We start from the raw sequence: 20,254 nt of genomic DNA on the forward strand, positions 1-20,254 counted from the left end.
TTTTTAACTTTTTCATCGTTACTATATTTGTTATGGCAATCTGTGACCAGTGATCTTTGTTTTGATGTTACAGTTGTAATTGTTTGGGGCACCATGAACAACGTCCATACAAGATGGAGAACTTAATCGATAAATATTATGTGCTCTGACTGTTTGCTCTCTCCCTCTCCTCAGGCCCCCTAATCCCTGAGACATAATATTGAAATTAGTCCAATTAATAATCCTACCATGGCCTCTAACTCTTCAAGTAAAAGGAAAAGTCATGTCTCTCACTTTAAATCAAAGCTAGAAATGATTAAGTTGATTGAGGAAGGCATGTTGAAAGCTGAGAGAGGCTGAAAGGCAGGCCTCTTGCTCCAACAGTTAGCCAGGTTGTAAATGCAAAGAAAAGGTTATGGAAGGAAGCTAAAAGTGCGAGTCCAAGGAACACAAAATGATATGAAAGTAAAACAGCCTTATTGTTGATGTGGAGAAAGTATTAATGGTCTGGATAGAAGATCAAACCAACCACAGTATTTCCTTAAGCCAAAGCCTAATCCAAAGCAAGGTCCTAAATCCCTTCAATTCTGTGAAGGCTGAGAGAGGTGAGAAAGCTGCAGAAAAAAAGTTTGCAGCTGGCAGAGTTTGGTTCATGAGATTTTAAGGGAAGAAGCCATCTCAATAACATCAAAGTGCAAGGTGAAGCAGAAAATTGTGATGTAGAAGCTGTAGCAAGTTACCCAGATCTAGCCAAGCTAATTAATGAAACTGGCTGCACTAAACAATGGATTTTCAATGTCGATGAAACAGCCTTGTATTGCAAGCAGATGCCATCTATGACTTTCACAGCTAGTTAGAAGTCAATACCTAACTTCAGAGTTTCAAAGGACAGGCTGACTCTCTTCTTAGGGACTAATGTAGCTGGTGATTTTAATTTGAAGCCAATGCTCACTTACCATCTGAAAATCCTAGGGCCCTTAAGAATTGTGCTAAGACCCCTCTGCTTTTGCTTTACAAATGGCACACAAAACCTGGATGACAGCAGCTCTGTTTACACCATGGTTTACTGAGTATTTTAAGACCACTACTGAGACATACTGCTCAGAAAAAAAAGATTTCTTTCAAAATATTGCTGCTCATTGACAATGCACCTGGTCACCCATGAGCTCTGATGGAGAGGTATATGGTTAATGTTGTTTTCCATTCTGCAGCCCATTGATCAAGGAGCAATTTCAACTTTCAAGTCTTATTATTTAAGGAATACATTTCATACGGCGATAGCTGCCACCAATAGTGATTCCTCTGACGGACCAGGACAAAGTAAATCAAAAACCTCTGGAAAAGATTTACTATTCTAGATGCCATTAAGAAAATTCTTGATTCATGAGAAGAGGTCAAAATACCAACATTAATGGGAGTTTGGAAGAAGTTGAGTCCAACCCTTGTGGCTGACTTTGAGGGACTCAAGACTTCAGCGGAGGAAGTAGCTGCAGAAGTAGATGTGGTGGAGAGAGTAAGAGAACTGGAATTAGAAGTGGGACCTGAAGATGTGACTAAATTGCTGCAATCTCATGATTAAACTTTAATTGATGAGCAGTTAAATACTTCTTTGGATGAGCAAAAATAGTGATTTCTTGAGACGAAATGTACTCTAGTGAAGGTGCTTTGAAGAAGTGACAACAGAGGATTTAGAATGCTACATAAACGTAGTTGATAAGGCAGCAGCAGGTTTTGACAGGTTGACTCCAATCCTGAAAGAAGCCCTACTGTGGGTAAAATGCTGTCAAACAGCACCACATGCCACAGAGAAACTGGTCATGAAAAGAAGAGTCAATCCATGTGGCAAACTTATTTGTCTCATTTTAAGAAAATGTCACAGCCATCCCAGCCTTTAGCAACCACTGTCCTTACCAGGCAGCAGCCATCAGCACTGGGGCAAGAACTGCCACCAGCAAAAAGATAATGACTCACTGAAGGCCCAGATTATGGTTAGTATTTTTTAGCAATAAACGATTTTTGAATTAAGGTATATACATCGTTTTTTAGCATGTAATGCTATTGCACACTTAATAGACTACAATATAGTGTAAACCTAACTTTTATATGCCCAAGAACCAAAACATTCATGAGACCTTATTGCAATATTTGCTTTATTGCTGTAGTCTGGAGCTGACCCCACTGTATCTCCAAGGTGTGCTTGTACATAAAAATCATGGTCAAATAAGTGACATTAAGCCTTCTTTATGTTGTGTCTATATAAATATGTCCTGAGTGTTCCAGAAATTGTGCAAAATTCCTGAAAGTCTGATATGTCCTGGCATAAGATGTCTGTCATCAAAACTGAAGCTCACACCAAAAAAACTAAACCTGATACTCAGGTTAGTGCCCAGCTGACTTTCATAGAAAGGCAGCAACACAGTGTCTGTAAGTGATTGTGGCACATGTGGATGCCAGAATGTGACATCCTGATGTCCTTGTAACATGGCAACAGTCTGCCCCTGGGCCAGAGAAATTAGGATAAGCCATTGTTTGGGCTGTATATATTTTTAAAGATTTCATTTGTTTCTTTTTAGAGAGAGAGGAGAAGGGACAGAGAAAGGGGGAGAGAAACATTGATCGGTTGCTCCTTGCATGTGCCCCAATCAGGGACTGAACCTACAACTCAGGCATGTGCCCTGACCAGGAATCGAACTGGTAGCCCCTCACGTTGCAGGATAACACCCAGCCAACTGAGCCTCACCAGTCAGGGCAACAATGGCTGTATATTAAACAGTCAGGGCTATGGGACCAGTTCCTGGCAATCCCCATTTCTTGGTTTTTGCATTTCTGCACCTACCATAGTGCATTTCAGATGACTCAAATTATGAATAGATATCTATGAGGAGACTTCTACAAAAATGTTAAAGCAATCTACCAACAATGTCCGACCCACCAGGTCCATAAACCTAGAAAACCTACTTTTGTCTTTAGAGGGCTCAGACCTCCTCCCTCTGGACCTGCAGCTTGATTTCATTCAACTGCCTCCTAGCATGGGCTATCAGTGTGTTCTTGTTGTCGTGTGCATGTTTTCTGGATTGGTTGAAGCCTTCCTCTCTCACAAGGCTGATGCCCTCAGGGTGGCAAAGAAACCGTCAGAGAATGTGTTTCCTACTGGGGGTATGCCTTCCACAATCTCCAGTGACTGAGACATTCACTTCACTGGGCAAATTATAGGCGCCGTGATGAAGGCCTTGCAAACTTTTTGTAATTATCACTGTACCTGTCACCCTCAGTCATCAGGCAAGGTCAAGAGAAATAATAAGGTCCTCAAACTTAAAATTTCTAAACTTGCCAAATTGCTGGACTTTCCTGTATTGCCTGTGATCTTTCTGACTGTTCACGGTTCTTCTTTGGGAAACAAACTCACTCCACATGAGACAGTCACCAGCCGACCAGTGTCTGCTGGTGTACGGCCTTCTGCTGATGCCTTGGTTCATGCTAGTGTGATCAGCTACTATAAGTCTCTAAGGTCTTATGCTCACACCTATCATCAGCTGATCAAAAGAAGCTGTCCCAGATCCCAAGTCAAAGGATCCTGTTGGTCCCAGTGTACAACCTGGTGACTGGGCTTTCTGGAAATGTCAATCAGAGGAAGATAGCCCCATTGAAAGGGACATTACCAAGTACTCCTGATCGGTCCTGTAAAACTAGAAGGTATTGAGCCTTGGATACACATCTCACAGCTAATGAAGGCTCCACCTGACATGTGGGTCTGTGCAGATGCTGGAGAACTTTGAGTCAAATTGAGGAGGAAGAGAAGTATCTGATATTGAGGTCGATGACAGATCAAGCTGCTGTTTTTCTTTCTGTTACTCTGACACCGACCTGGAAAGATAATGCCCACTCGTGACCCCTACATTCCCATGGCTATACAGATCAGATTTGTCCCCATTCTCTAAGAAATCCCATCAGCAGCACTCATGTTGGCAGGCATTTGGGGTGACTATTTTATGCAAGGAGATTCTTTTCCCACATGTGCTAAAAGGCTGATTAACCTTGTGTTTAAATGAGTAAACACAGCAGTTCCTAAAAATGAATTGCCTATTAAGGTGATGCTGGTTCAGCATTTTAAAATGATCTCCAACACTGCAAAATACAGGCTTTGGATAAGAAATAAATACATGAGAGTTCTCCCAGTTACCCTTCTTTGTTACTCAAATGGGGCCTCAAGCTGTTTCTGGTCTGTGCAATTTCCCTCTCATGTGAGACATGACATCCAGGAAAAGTTCTTCGTGGCACCTTGTCCCTTGGAAAACCTGACTCTTGGCCAGTGCTGCTTTCAAAGAAAGATCTTGGTCAAAAAGGGAAGTTGTGAAAAATCAATAAAGGAAACCCCAACTAAAATTGTAGTCAGGAAGGCCTATGTAGAGGGAGCTCTCATGCTGCTGCTCCTCATCAATTGTCCCAAACAGGAAAAGATATACCTTGCGTCTTCAGCCAGAAGGTGGTACCAGTCTGTACTACCTCAGCAGGAGGAAGGGAGATTTTCTTGTTGCCTAGCAACAAGTCCAGCCAATGGAAAGGCTGCAACTCATCCAATAAGAAGCCGTAGTCACTGTGAACTCTTACTTTCCTTCAACTTTTCTTTTTCTTTTTCTAATGATTTTCTTGCCCTACCCCTATTTTTATTTAAAAAAAAAACTTTCATTTTCTTTAACTCCTTGGAGTATCTCTGCCAGGTGAGATGCTGCCTGAATCATGAATCATTTAATAAAACCAATTAAATCTCCCCATTTACTCAGCTGAATTTTGTTTTTGAGCAAAAACAATATTGGTTTTTTTATTTGTTTTAACATAACAAACTTTAAGGAAGCCTGTTGACATGAAGGTTGTGAAGGCACTGATTATGAGCTTCTAGAAGCCTCATGGAAGCACAGCCAGGACTTGGGAGGAAAGGTGGTCAGAGGGAGACAAAAGTGGTTTGCCCTGTCCCAGGCCTCCACCTGCTGAGACAGAGCCTGGCCACACCCGTGGGTGGGCCGAGTGACTTTGGGCTCTTACCTCTCCACTTTGTGCCTCCGTGGCCTTACACATAAAAAAGAATTGTAACCATGACTCCCCCCGGGGGCGGTTGTGAAGTTGGTGACAGGAGTTAGCACATGTACTGTGCTTAGTGCCAGTCTTGACACAACTAGATGCTCATAAAATGTTATTTTTTTATTATTGTCATCAAACATTAGCTAGGGGATAGACCTAGTCAGAGAAGAGGGAACACTTTTCTCATTACCTACACATTACTCTGTTTAGTATGATAAAATTCTTGATATATTTTTAATGATACTTCTTCCCACAAATTCTCACCAAAAAGGCTGTGAACTCTGAGACCCTGGGTGGGCCAGGACCATCTCCCTATCCTGTGGCTTTGTTTCCACGCCAGCCTGGTGGCCCAGGGAAGGTTCTTCACATAAAGGACCTTTAGCCTTGGGTACAGAATGGGTAAGATCACGTGCTGTCTACTTTCCATTGCAAGTGACAAAATCTATCACAGTTTGGCTTCCTGAGTCATGTATTGAATGAGCTCAGAGGGCAAGTGACCTGAGGGCAAGGCTTGATGCAGGAGCTCAACAGTGTCCTCAAGACTGTGTTTCTTGCCTATCTCTGCTCTGCCTTCCCCCGCTGGTCCTGCATGGCTGCTAGCACTGTGTGCTTCTTTCCCTCAGCTGGTCAAATCTGGTCCACCGACCTTGGTGCCTGCAGCTGTCTGAGCGTGCTTCCAGGACCCTGAGTTGTCACGGTTGCCTGGCCTCTCTCTCCTACCAGAGGAGGCAATTTGAGATCGGGACTTGGCTATTAGGTCTCAAAATCCCCAGTGCTTACCACAGACCGTGGAATACAATGGATGCTTCAAGGTGTGCTGAAAACGACCAAATTCAGGCAATACTGCACAGCAATAGTTCACGCTAAGAAATGCCCTCCGAGCAACACTTGAGAGCAGTGGAATGGATATGCTGATTTTTTAGCAGCACCGTGAAACTCCTGCTTTAGCACTTGCTGCTGATAGAAGTTTCCAATGAGAGAAAATCTGTGGGTGACTTGCATGTCTGTGGGTTTTTAATGAGCATTAAATTCAGGTACCTAGGTTGTCCCTTTGACTGACGTTTTCTGCAGGGGCTGTGCAGGGCCAGTAAATGCACACAGAGAGCATACAGGCAAAGTACAAAACTGAGTCTTTGCTGGGCTTTGTGTTTGTAGCATCTGAGTGTGTGCCCATGTGTGAGTGTGTGTACGTTAACCTGGTTCTGCCCCCTCCTCCATCCTATCCCAGCTCTCAGGAACACATCCTGGGATCAAAATAGAAATTAACAAGGATAATAGGTTGATTTCCACCCAACTTCAGAAACTGATGTGGAGATGCAAAACTCTGGACAAATCCTGCTTGCAATAGGTAGGCTTCAAATTGTTTTATGAAATAAATATTACACGGTACCTACATATCCATGGATATAACTCAAACAAGAGCTTCTAGACCCTTGCCCTTCACTGCCTGCCATACACTGGGTCCTCCCCATCTTGCTGTTTTATTTGTATTTTTATTTTTTTATTTATGAATTTTAGAGAGAGGGAAGAGGGAGAGGGAGGGAGGGAAGGAGAGAGAGAGAAACATTGATTTGTTGTCCCACTTATTTATGCACTCATTCGTTGATTCTTGTATGTGCCCTGACGGGGGATCAAACCCACAACCTTGGTGTATTGGGACAATACTCTAGCCAACTGACCTACCCTGCCAGGGCCTCCCATCTTACTGTTTTAAAATTCTTAGAGCATCTTCCCCCACTCTAGGGTTTTGTGGAGGTGAGCACAAGAGGCTCGCCTTTGAAGAAGAAGATGACAATCGGGGCATGGGCCCCAGAGAGGAGACAACTGGCTCTTGTGAAGTCATTAATAAGTAAAGACCCTATTGGCCACGGGCTGCCTCCAGAAAAGTGGAGACTGGCCTTCAGCTGAAACCAAGGAGGCTGCAGCTTTGTCTTTATAGGAGTAGGGAAGACTTCCCTCTCCCCTCCCGTCCCTCTCTCTCTCTTGCTCTCTCCCTCTCTAACTTCATTTCCCCATCCAAGTCCAGCAGGAATTCGGCAGCTCAGTTGCTACCAGGACCTGGCTGAGCTGCTCCCCGTTTGGATCCTGCCCCTCCCTGGCTCACAGCCCTGGCTGAGCCCCATCCTTCTAGGCCTCTCCATTGGCAGCTGCTGGATGGGGGGTTGTGGGGGGCAGGCAGGGTGGAGGGGCATTGGCTGAAGGGAGAGCTGTAGATGTTGGTGTTTGTTTTAATGCCTTCTAGAGTACAGCCCACCCCAGGCATATAATTTTAATTTTATGATATCAACATTTAGCTTCAGCAATGGAAATGTCAACTTTAATTATTTTCAAGGAGTCTTGATGGCTCTGGGAATAAATCAATATAAATAATATTTTCATAAGTTCTGAATCATATTCCTAATTGCATCATATCTATAATGCTATATCTATATTCAAAACAATTTTTCTTTGCATCTTAGCAATTAATTATTGCCAACTGCTCAGTTTTCTGTTCCCCATTGCTGTCAGCTCAGAGCCAGGAACTGGGGGTGACACATTGACACAGGGGCCATGACCATGATCCCAGAACCATTGCTGATTCTATTGCCCAAAGGGTCAGAATCAGTCTAGTGTGTCTTCCCCAGAAAACCATCCTCTTCCCTCTCAGAGCATGTATTTTGCTCACCTTTCTGGCCCACTGTCTCCAGTTCTGGCCAGTTCTGGCCACCACACCTGGCAGGGACGGGTCCCTCCTCCACACTCACACGGCACTCATCAGCTCCCTTCTACCACTCGCTGGGCAGACAGCGGGGCAGGCGAGGTGACACGGCTCACTCAGGACTTTTCCAAGCTGTGCCACCCACCAGCTGCGTGACTCTGGACAGCTGACTGGTGCGGTGCCAGAGGGTCATCTATCAGGAGGGTTCTTACCTTCAGGTCACAGAGAATGACACCAGTGAATCTGAGCAGAAATGGAATTTATTAAAAGACCCCAGGAAGCTCAAACTCTGCAAGGGCCAGAGAATTCAACCCGGATGCAGTGGACCAAGCAGTCTCAAATCCCACAGGGCCTCTGCAGCTTGCACAGCAAACAGACAGGCGCAGATGTTGGAGAGCTGCTGGATGCCTCTGGAAAAACAGCTGCTTTGGAAACCTGACACGGCCAGGCCACCACTGTCGCAGAATGGAGGCTTCTCCCATCTCTAGCCACCGACTCAAGGCCTGAGGCGCTACATACCACAAGTACAGACTGGGGCTCGTACCCTAGCCAAGCCACAAAGGAGTTTGGAAAAGTATCTGATACTTTGCATTTCAGTAAAAAGAGGCAGACTTTCTGCTTATTATTGGTAGTGGTGGTGGGGGCGGTTCTCCAGGCAGAAGGGGGTTCAGACACTGGGCAGCTGAGAACAAGGGCAAACAGCCCCACTGCGGCCAGAGGTTTCCCTCTGCCTGGTCGCCACAGTCCCTCCACGGCTGTTTTGTTTGGTGTCAGCACTTTTCAGTAAAGAACTACGTACACATATGCAGCTCCATGGGCCTCCCCCTCCAACCTGATTCCTGCCACAAGCTTCCAGTTATGTTTCCTGTCCCCAGATGGACAGACCTATAGGGAGAGTGTGCAGAAGGGTCGCCAGAGCGGGCCCTAGCCAAGGCAAGTCCTTACCCTACATGGTTCTGGATGAGCAGGTGCTTGAAGAGAGCAGGAAAAAATTCAAGACTCAAATCCAGGTGAAAGAGTAAGTTTACTAAAGCTTAAATTAAAGAAACCAAAAGTACACACCTCAGGAAAGAAACATGGGCAGGCGTGCTCGATGGAGAGCATGCTCTGGCATCCTTTGTCCTGAGGGTTTTTACCTGTTTTCTACAGGCAGGAACTTCAGGGGAGGCCCCAGAGGAGGATCTCAACAGAATACTCATTAGATTTCTATGTGTGTCTTTAGTTTGCTGATGCATCAAAATGACCCCACATACAGTAGGGTGAGGGGTCAGTCTCCAGTTAGTTTCATCTTTATCTTGGATTAATCTGGCTCTTTGTTGCTGTTGTCATTTATCTTCCTGACTAAGGTGATTTAAACCCTCTGCTCTTAGATCTATCTTTGGCTGGGGAGGATAGGTTTAAACTACCTGCTCTCAGGGATCTTTGGTCAAGGAGGGTAAAGTCTTGAGATTTATCAGCTGGCTGTTAATGATTCAGCTGTTTTGGCTGTTCAGCCATTTGTCTCAGTTTCCTCATTCTCCTTGCCAGGGGATTTTTCTAGTTTCTTACCAACCTGCCTCAGTCCCACGACAGTTACATTTCTCAGTGCAAGTGGATAACTGGCATTCTGGTTTTTAGAAACAGGTCCCTCGGGAGATTACAGCCTGTGAACCAGGACCTCAGGCCCAGTCCCTTCTGAGCCACCAGACATTTAGATTCCCTTTTTCTAAGGCTGGGAACATGGCCTCAGTCCCCGGTGGAGGGTTGGTGGCAGTTTAGACAGCTGCTGGCCCTGCCCATGACCCCGACCCAGGAGCACCCTTCCATTCCACAAGTGCAGTGCTGAGGTGTTCCCCCTCTGTCACTGTCCATCTGGAAGCAAAAATCAAACTTGCAGCCTTTGTGACATCACTCATGCAAAGGTTTAAAAAAGAATAGGTCCATTAAGTGATTTATTAGACTATCACTTTCACTTAAAAAAATGAAATTATATTCAGCTGAGACTCTCTGAGAAATTCCAGACCCACCCCTCCTTAGTGGTAATATGAGGATCACTGGGCATATAGCAGTTGTGCACTGTGGGGTGGACAAATGAGTGAATGAATGGTTGGGTGAATGCATGGAAAGCCTGCCCTGCCAGCCCAAAGCAGGGGAGGTGAGTCAGAAAGGGGCCCACAGTCTTGGGGAGGGCAAGTTAGGGATACACTGGTCTCTGGCTTTGAACAATTAGAGCACAAGACCATCCCTTCTTTGTCTGAGATGGTTAGGGGTGAGTTGGGGTCTCACCAGAGGTAGGGGGATAGGTGAGATGATTTCCTGGATCACTGTCTTAGAAATTTCTCTAAAGATGCCCAAAGAGTCAGCTGGATCAGGTGGAAAAGCAATAGGAGGGCAGAAGGCAACAGGACCATTATCCTGTGCACACCATTCAAAGGGAATCTATCCAAGGCACCAAATTATTTTCTCACGTGTGAAGACAGAAAAGGAAAATGTGAAAGCTCTTCTTTTACACTATGTTCCTTCTAATAAAGAAAAAAAATACAAGTACCTATACTGCAGAGTTGTTTGGTTTGATTACTATACCCAGGGCAACCAATTCATATTATTCCTGAGCAAGATTCTCTGAGAGCAACTCCACATCCTGTGGGCCGTTAATCTCCAATATCCAAGGGTTAAGAGAGTGTGTTTGTTCCTGGAGAATGTTATCTCCAACTTCCCCTGAGAAGTTTCTTCTCCATGGCTGCACTGGTTCGCTTTACCTCCTTTGCCCCTGCCTGATCCGTGTCCCCCCCATCCCACCTGTCTAGATTTTTCATTACAAGCAACTGCAAATAAGAAGAGTCTGCAGGGGGGAGGCCCCAAACAGGACTTCCTCGCCCATGAAGAGGGGCCATGGATGGCACTGCAGCCTGGAAGCCACATGCATCTCCTGTGCAGGGGAGAGGAAGCACGTGGGGGGAAGGGACCCACAACGAGGTGAGGCTGTGGTCAGCTCAGGTCAGCAGTCTCAGGGGAGGGGAGCCATAGGGCTGCAAATGTGTTTCTTTTTCTGGAGCTTGCCTGAGAAGCCAAGGTGGGGACAAAGTGGGTAGGAGTGAGAGGAAGCTGGGAGATCCCAGCCCTGCAGGTGATGCTCAACTGAGGTTGTGAAGGCAAGTCCCTTGGCTCCTACCTGGGCCTTTTCCATTGGCTGACAAGAGGCCTGGCTTGAAGGACCTCTGGAGCAGGGTAGAAAAAGAAGGTGGGAAGCCATAGCAGAGGACTTGATGGGTGGCCCAGAGCAGCTGCCAGGTGGTCCAAAGAAGAATGGCTGCATACCTTTATGCCATCATGGGTGCTGGCTCCAAAGAGAGCTTAAACTGCATGTGGCAACTTAAAATAGGATTATGGCAGATTGAGACTTCCAGTGGTGCTAGGGCCACCTGCAAGGTGGCCATGCTGGGCTGGCTGGAGAGCCATCCCTGAGGGGACTGTGTACAAGATGGGGTGGGAAGGGGGTGCTGGGAAGGCCAGTGGAAATTCTGTGCTTCTGCCTGCTATCCCAGGCCCTTGTCAGGCACCCCACACCCCATGGAGAATATCTGAAACTGCTTGCATGGGTAAGATGGGAGGAAGAGAGATGGGTCCCAAGCCTACAGCAAGGACCCCTCACCTATTGACTCCTTCACTCCTGCTTGGGGCCACCATCCCAGAATGCACCTCCCTCCCCACATCAATTTCTTCACCTTTCCAACTACTCATTTTAAAGAGTGCAGATTTGTTAGGATGGTCAGTAATGTGGGCTGTGAAAGATTTCATGAATAATAGAAAATATGGAGAGCAAAGTTTATTCACTTTCCAAGAGAGGAAAGGGGCCTAAGTGCAGAGTTGCACTGGCCCCAAAAGGTTGGGGCTGTGAGATTTTATTGGGTTATAAAGGGTGAGGGATTTGCAGTAGAGTAATCAGGGCTGTCACAGAATAGGATGCTTCAGTTGATTTTGTGCGGACTTCCACTTGTTTCGATGTTACCTTTAGGTTGAGGGTCCAGTCTTGCGATATGGCATGTCCTGTTTTACAAGTTTTCAGAACATCTGAGCCTTTAGGGAGCTTTTGGTAATATCCCATCCTGAGAATAGAGGCTCAGGAAAACAACATTTAGTTACACCTGACAGGGTCAAGGAAAGGACAGCTAGCTCTGGTAAAGAGGGCCTGAAAAGAGCTTTTTGTCCTTTTAAAAGGGTGCTCCTCTCTTCTACCCCGTCAACCAAGAGATGCCAAGTTTTGGAGACCATGTGCCCCTTCCTTCCAACGGGTTGGTGGTCCTCTTGTGAAAGTCCTGGGGCTCAGCCTAGGAACTGTGCTGAATTTAATTTCACTGGCAGTGTGCTGGCAAGGCCAAACCAGCTCAGAGCCAAGCTCAGGCTTTGGTGTCTTTGGAGGGCTCTCCTCCATTAAGCTTCAAGACCGAAGCCCATGTCTGCAGTCTGGGCCTGATGTTCAGCTTCTCTTTGGCTTTGCTCTCTGGCTTCCACTTCCTATCTCCCACGTTCCATCCCATACCTAGTCCTAGTTCCACATTTTTTCTGCTAAGACATCCCAGCTGATCAGGAAAACTATGTCCAATAGGAGCTCTGGTCCTAAACAGTATCTTAGAAATATAGCAGCCTTTGCCCCTCCCTGGAGACTTATTGTCCTGTCCTGGAAACCACCTTCTCAGCAGTGAAACTGGCTTTTCCTCCCCTGCCACCTCCTTACCGTCTCCACCTGTTTGATGTTCAGGGCCCCAGGCCCCTGCATTGCTATTCTGTGCTCCCATTGCTTGGTGACCTTCTACAATTCACTCCTGCCCCAAGGGCCTGATACTCTTTATCAATAAAAAGTGGGAGATTGGACTCCATCACCTGGGGATGGCTTCAAGCTAAGAATCTGTTTATGTGATGAAGTTATGGATTACAATAGGCCCAATTTTCTTATGTGATGAAGTTATGGATTACAATAGGCCCAGTTTTCTTTCTTGGTAAAATGAAGAGAGAACAATAAATCCATAGAGACATGAATTGTTGAGTATAGCGCTCACTTTGTCTTTTCTGGGATGAACAATGTTATCCACCAGCCTGGAGTACAGGGCTCCCCATCCCCCCACATCCCTACTGTCTCTATAGCCCCCTCCCTACAGGGTTGTTGGGAGAAAGGAATGAGATGCTCTATGTCCATGTGTCCTGTCCCCAGGAAAGGCCAATGAAGGCATTTGGACATCACTACCTGTTCAGTTCAATCACCCATGGATGACGGCCCACCATGGTCCAACCTTCCAGGGGTCAGACTCAGGTCTCACAGAGTCCCTGTAATGTGACAAGAGCAGGGGCCTCTCAGGGGCTGAGTGTGTGGCAGAATTAGCCACTGACCAAAGGGCCAGGGCAGTCACAGGAGAGGGACCATGAGCTCACCGTGGAGCACAGGGCAGTGGGCCCTGCAGGAGAGGCAGGTAGGGTGGGAGGTGATGAGCCTACAAGCAAGGCAGCCATGTCTCCATGGCCTAACAAGGGATTTCTTGGAATACTTGTGGAAGAGAAAGTCATCCCTGAGTACAACAGATGCCCCCCAGTAGAGGTAGAGGGGATCCCCCCACTTTTGGGTCCAGAAGAAAAAGGCTAGGGTCCTGTCCTAAGTCTGGGCAGAGGGCAGTTCTGAACTAGGGGACAAGAAAGGTGCTTTTCTCCCTCTGTGACACAGGCCACCATGCTTTGTACTATGTGACCTCACTAACAGGACTGAGGGTGAGTATGAGACCAAGGCAGCTCCCTCTCTGTCGGGGGTGCTGTATCCTGAGGAGGAAGCAGGTGGGAAGAAGCAAAGCCAGAAGTGGGTGCGGGCTGAGAGCCCTGTTGTGTTTCCAACAAGCCTGTCTCCAGGAGGCCAGCCACCTGTTGACCCCCAAGAGCCCCATTTCCCAGGTGGCCCCCCTTCCAGTTGCCAGTTTCTGCGAGGACACTTGTGTAGACTGTAAGAGCCTGAGCAGCAGATCTGGGAAGGCCCTGGGGATGGAGTAGTGTGGACACTGCCTGGAGGACCAAGGATGGAGCCCAGGGCTTGGGGCAGGCCATGCTGCAGTGTGGCTTGGAGGCAGGTTGGGGGTGAGTTCAAAGTGGAAGTTGTGAGCTCATGATCCTCAAAGCTTATTATTAATAACAACAGCCATTCTACCCATATGTAAACCTCACACTGTTTCATGTACTTTTTGCACCATTCTACCAGGTCTTATATCAACCCAGTGCAGCAGCCACGGTAGGCAATTTATCTCAATTTTACAGTCAGGGAAATGGGCTTGGAGAGGTCAAGGACCTTTGAGACCAGAAGCTCAAATGAAACAGAAGACTAGCAATGTCCCCACCAATGCACTTTTCTCAAGACTGTCCATAGTCCCTTCTTGCACACCTCTGTTCCTTCTCAGGGCACTGTCTCTCCTTACCTTGGGGCTGGAAGGAGTGCTCCCTAGTCTCTGGCAGAGATGGGGGTCAAGCACTTCACCCACCTGAAGTCGGGGGCTCAGAGCCCTTAGACCTGCATGGCAGCTACTTGCCCCATGTGGGTATTGAGCACCTAAAATATGGCTGCTCTTGAGTTATGATGTACTGGAAGTATAAAATAGAGTGAGTTTCAGAATTCTGTATACACAAAAAGAATACAAAATATTTCATTAACAATTTATATTGATTATACATTAAAATGATAATTTTGGGGGTTGGGGGAGACTGTTGCCAGGTCTATGACTCCCTGCACATTAAGATTAGGGGCATTTCAGAGGAGAGCTGGTCACAACCTTGGGCTAGGCCACCTCTCCTCTGTGCATCATTGGTCCTTAGGAGCTGCTCTCAGACAGCTAAGCAGCCAAAGGGGCCCCGGAGGCTCCTGGCAGCAGAGGCAGGCATCGCATGCGTGCAGGCGGCAGGCACGGCTATGGCGGACTGAGCCCCTTGGCTCTGCCTGGTATTCTTTCATCTTAACTCAGAGCCGGCAGCTTATTTTCTGCATGGAATGAAGACATATCTCTCCACTCCAGAAAACAACATTTAGCATCTCATTCTTTTTGCGGGGCAGGGAGGTTTCATCAACAAAGCATTCGTGTTGCAGATGGCCTGCCAGATGCCACATTTCCCTCATGCTATCACCTTATAAGCAGATTCTGTCAGGTTCTAGGAGTAAAAGCTTAATTAACAAGTGGTGTGTACAATTATGTACTTAATTATCTACTGCTTTTATTTCTTTGTTTTTTCTTGTTTTGCAAAAGTTTGGTAATAATTGGAGGCAACCGTTCCCTAACACAATTTCTCTCTGTACCTCGTGTGTGTGTGTGGTGGGGGTGGGGGGTGGGGGAGAGAGATTGAGATTTGGAAACTGGTGGTGTAGTGAGTAGAAGTCTTTCTCTTTTCTCCCCTGGTCCACCACTTAGGACAGGCAAGCTCAACATGGGCCCCCTAGACTCACTGATCCAAATCTCTGGGAGGTGGCCAGGCCTGTAAGTTTCTAGAGAGTTTCCTGTGGCACCAATCTGCATTCCAGCTGGGAGCCAGATCTGGGCCTCCCTATCAGGACCATCCTCTTCTCATTCTCTCTCCATCTCTCCCTGTTGGTCCACCCTGGAGGACAATGTTGTGACTGGACTAGGGTGATGATAAGACAGGAGGTGCCAGGGGAACAAGGGATGATCCTGCCTCAGGTTAAGGATAGTGGCAGCATTAGGGAGCCTAGCACAAACAATCAGATGGCCTGGAATGGAACATGAGAAGGATCAAATTGGAGGGAATTGGATGGACTGAAGCCACACCCATGATTTGGGGCTAAGAAAGAAGTGACTGATTCTTTTTTAGTGATTAAAAACGATAATATTTTTTATGTGTATACTACTACAATTTATTTTTTTAAAGATTTTATGACTACCAGCCAAGATGGAGGCAAAGGTGGATGCACTGTACCTCCACGCACAACCAAGATTGGAACAACAACAATTTAAAGGCAGAATAACACCCAGAACTGACAGAAAATTTATCTGAATGGAAGTCGGACAGCCAAGAAGTTGAAATAGACCCGTTCATCCAGACCAGTAGAAGGGGTGAAGACGAGCAGCCAGGCACGGGTCAAGGTGCGGAGAGCAGAGGGAGTTGGGCGCATAAGGCAACAGGGGGCGTGTAGGGCATCTGGGGCACACAAGATTGCAGCTGGTGGACCCTGAGTACGCAAGCAGCAGCTGGCAGACCCAGTGAGGCGGCGATTGTGGAGCAGGGCAGAGCGTGCAACCCAGGATCCCAGAGAAGGGACTGAGGTCCCACGGAGAATGGAGCTACCACCATTGTTCCCTCTCGACCCCTCCCCCACATACAACGTCACAATCTAGCAACCAGGGTGCCCAGCCCTGGTGAACACCTAAGGCTCCGCCCCTCACTGTAACAGGAGCAACCAGACCAAAAAAAAAAAAAAAAAAAGAGAGAGAGAGAGAGATGGCTCAAACAGAAGAATAAATCAATGCCCCAGAACTCATCCTTTTAAGCGACCGAGAGATAGCTAACCTATCAGATGCACAGTTCAAAACACTGGTGATCAGGAAGCTCACAGAATTGGTTGATTTTGGTGGCAAATTAGATGAACAAATGCAGGTTCCCATAAAAGAAATGAAGGAAAATGCACAGGAAACCAATAGTGATGGGAAGGAAACTGGAACTCAAAACAATAGAGTGGACCAGAAGGAAGAAGGAAACAACCAAACAGGAAAGAATGCAGTAATAAGAATTCAAAAAAATGAGGACAGGCTTAGGAACCTCCAGGACATCTTTAAACATTTCAACATCTGAATTATAGGGGTACCAGAAGGGGAAGAGGTAGAGCAACAGATTGAAAACGTATTTAAACAAATAATAAAGGAGAACTTCCCCATTCTGGCAAAGGAAATAGATTTCCAGGAAGTCCAGGAAGCTCAGAGAGTCCCAAAGAAGTTGGACCCAAGAAGAAACACACCAAGGCACATCATAATTACATTAGCCAAGGTAAAAATGAAGGAGAGAATCCTAGAAGCAGCAAGAGAAAAGGGGATAGTTACCTACAAAGGAGTTCCCATCAGATTGTCAGCTGATTTTTCAAAAGAGATCTTACAGGCAAGAAGGGGCTGGAAAGAAGTATTCCAAGTCATGAAAGACAAGGACCTATATCCTAGATTGCTCTATCCAGCTTTCATTTAGAATGGAAGGGCAGATAAAGTGCTTCTCAGATAAGGTCAAGTTAAAGGAGTTTAGCATCACCAAGCCCTTATTTTATGAAATGTTAAAGGGACTTATCTAAGAAAAGAAGATAAAAAAACATGTATAGTAAAAGGACAGCAAACTCACAATTAACAACCACACCTAAAGCAAAACCAAAAGAAACTAAGCAAACAACTAGAACAGGAACAGAACCACAGAAATGGAGATCACACGGAGGGTTAGCAACAGGGGAATGGGAGGAGGAGAGAGGGGGAAAAGGTACAGAGAATAAGTAGCATATATTGTAGGTTGAAAATAGATAGGGGTTGGGTAAGAATAGTATGAGAAATGTAGAAGCTAAAGAACTTGTAAGTATGACACATGGACATGAACTGAAGGGGGGGATGTGGGTGGGAGAGGGGGTACAGGGTGGAGAGGAGTGAAGGGGGAAATGGGACAGCTGTAATAGCATAATCAATAAAATGTATTTTTAAAAGATTTTATTTATTTTTAGAGAGAGGGGATGGGAGGGAGAAAGAGAGGGAGAGAAATGTCAATGTGTGAGAGAAACATGGTCGGTTCCCTTTGACACTCCCCCGCCTGGGGACCTGGTGCAACCCAGGCATGTGCCTGACTGGGAATCGAACCAGCAATCTTTTCGTTTACAGGCTCACACTCAGTCTGCTGAGTCACACCAGTCAGGGCAGAAAGAAGTGGCTGATTTATCCTAGAAAGATCTCTGTGTACATCCCAAGTGACCTGAGGGGCAGGAACCTATGTCTCCAGTGCAGATGTCACTTGTGAACATCAGTGCAGGGCGTGTCCTGTTTTAAGCAAACCTCCCTCAGAGTTTAAAACTCATTTATCAATACATGGTGACAGAAGTGGCCCCAGAGCTGATAGCAAAGTCTGAGAAATGGGGGAGCAGCCCATCTGGCTTCTCAGAGGGTTTGGGCCTGACTTGGGCTCCTCATTTGATGAACTGGGCCCCCAGGCCCCCTGGTCTCAAACACCCTCCCCACCTTGTCCACAAACATTAGCTGGGGCTGGGCACAGTCAGGAGAGGCCTGGGAGGGTGCATACAGGAAGAGAGAAGATGCAGGAGCAGAAAAATTACAGGATCAGGAGCTCAGGGCTCCCCTTTCCCTCTGCAACTCAAAGGGAAACCTGATGGACACTTCCCTGAAATGAAGACAGACAAGGCCACGCTCAGCCCTGCAGCCAGGAGCCCTTGGCTATGCCACTCCTCTGTCCCTCAGTTTCCCCATCTGCAGCAAGCAGCAGGGGTGGGATGAGTTCTTTTGGCTCTGCTTGATCCACCATACAATTCTGTGTTCTGTAGACACCCCCTTCTCCTACCTCTTAAAGAGGAGCCCGCCACAGTCCAGGAGGTTGTGTGCTGGGAAAGGAAAGGCAAAGGCCAGTCTGGGTCCCTGACCTTGTGGTACACTCAGACCCAGAACAGGACTCGGCATGTGCTAAGTTCTCAGTAGACACCTGGTAAATTAGCAATGGAATAGACCTGCTGTGGCAACTTTGCCACACTTGTGGTTCCCTGTAAAGACAACCATCCTGCCCCAGAGAGCGCCATAGTTGTGTGTCCCTGGTCTGGTCCGAGCTGACTGGGGCAGCCCGTTGAGACAGCCAACTTGAGATGTGGCCTGGGGTGAAGAAATGCAACAGGACAAATGGATTCTTCTTCTCCAAAAGTTGATCTGGGAAGTACTCAGCATTGAGGAGGGTCAAAGCTGAAGGGAATCATTGGGAGGAAGAGGGGTAATGAAGAGCGAGAATAAATGACAGTGGCGAGGGAGCAGGAACCAGGTGGGAGCAGCTGTCCTGAGTGGGCACATCCCCCGGCCCGAGCACGGAGGCCTGGCTCAGCCCCAGAGACCCTCTTCTCCACTTCCGCTGCCTTAGTGCCCCTCGCCACCCCTGTGAAGCTGTGTGACCACCCCTGCAATAGCCACGACCCCGAAGTCCGAATCTGACTAGCCTCAAAGGCAGAACAATAATTTGGGGACAAGTAAGGGGGCTATTCATCCAAGCTGGGATTCAGGGAGAAGTTCGAGAATTACCTGCGGGGACCCCAGAAGGAGGCTGAAAAGATAATCACAGGTCCAACTTCCCCTACTGGGGTGGGGCTTGGGGTGGGTGAGGGAGCTGCCAGGGGAGGTGGGACAGTGACAGGGAGGAAAAGAACAATCGAGAACTCCATCCCCACACACGGGATGACTGGGCGTCTCATGCTTTTGCTGCATAAGGAAATGCTGTGGGGCCAGCCTGCGGATGCTCCCTCCTGATAGGACCCTAATGGAACAACTGCCCAGCCTTTCACCAGAACAGAAAAAATCCTTTCAAATGTGGGTTTTTCTAGACCTAAGGGAGTGTGTACCAGGTGTCCCACCTGGAAAACGAGATGTGCCCTTCGGCCCTTGGGAATTTGTGCCAGGGCACACACGTTCTAGACCTATAGGCTCTCAGCCCTCAAAAAATCATGTTTTTAACTGTCCAACCCTGTTTTTGATTCAAATAAACCTGGAATGCTTGGCAAACTATCTTTTACATTAAAATGCATTTTTTCATAAAGCAATGGCATTTAACCTCCCTTTCATTTATCAAATTTGTAATGTTCTTAATCATAAAAAAAAAACCCTCCACCAGGTGTGGGAACATGGTGTGGCATCAGGCTGCAGACTGGGGACATTTCCCCTGCTGCTCTTAGTGTAGGTGATTGTGGCGTTCTTAGTCATGATCTCATACTGGGAACGGGGTATCAGAGCAGAGAGGAAGCCTCATTTCTAGCTCACTTGTGTGGGTGCTGGTCACGAGCAATACTCTAACCTTATGAGTATCCACACTGTGGTCTTTCCTATCAGCCAGCCTCCAGCCTTTGTCGCCCACTGGAGGCGCTGGGCCACCTATACGGCCACCGGCCCTACAGGCAACGCCGGCACCAATGAATAACAGTGAACACAGGTAACCATGCTATTCACTCAGCTTTTATTAATACAGCTTCAATCCAAATCTATAATAACCCAGTAATAACAATCACTCAGAAACAGCAATAACATCACACAAGAGAATGGGGGGATAACGAACCTGAGTCCCAAGAGTCCAGATCAGGTCCAGGTCCAGGAGGCAGCTGGTTGGTGTCTTGCAAGACAGAGTCCAAGGCGGCTTCAGAGGCGGCGAGAGCGGGGTCGGTCAAAGCAGCGGAGCATCTCTTTGTCATCTCAGCTCCTCTGGGCTGTGTCTGCGGCCTTTTCGAGGCTTTGCCCTCATACTCTTGTACAACTCGGTGTTGCATCA

General features: G+C 47.1%; 1 long non-coding RNA gene and 1 pseudogene across 1 annotated transcript; one reads left to right on the forward strand and one right to left on the reverse strand.

Annotated features, from left to right (window-relative positions):
- Positions 1-228: 228 nt before the first annotated feature.
- On the forward strand, positions 229-1,972 carry LOC114494932 (annotated as a pseudogene).
- A 9,571-nt stretch (positions 1,973-11,543) lies between these two features.
- LOC118499891 lies at positions 11,544-20,167 on the reverse strand. Its single transcript, XR_004902434.1, has 2 exons — positions 20,045-20,167; positions 11,544-11,838 (listed from the first exon to the last, which is right to left on the reverse strand). It is a non-coding gene; the product is annotated as an uncharacterized LOC118499891 (long non-coding RNA).
- Between the last annotated feature and the right edge of the window lie 87 nt (positions 20,168-20,254).

Source organism: Phyllostomus discolor, chromosome 4 (genome assembly GCF_004126475.2).
Source record: "Phyllostomus discolor isolate MPI-MPIP mPhyDis1 chromosome 4, mPhyDis1.pri.v3, whole genome shotgun sequence".
Classification (NCBI taxonomy): Eukaryota; Metazoa; Chordata; class Mammalia; order Chiroptera; family Phyllostomidae; genus Phyllostomus; species Phyllostomus discolor.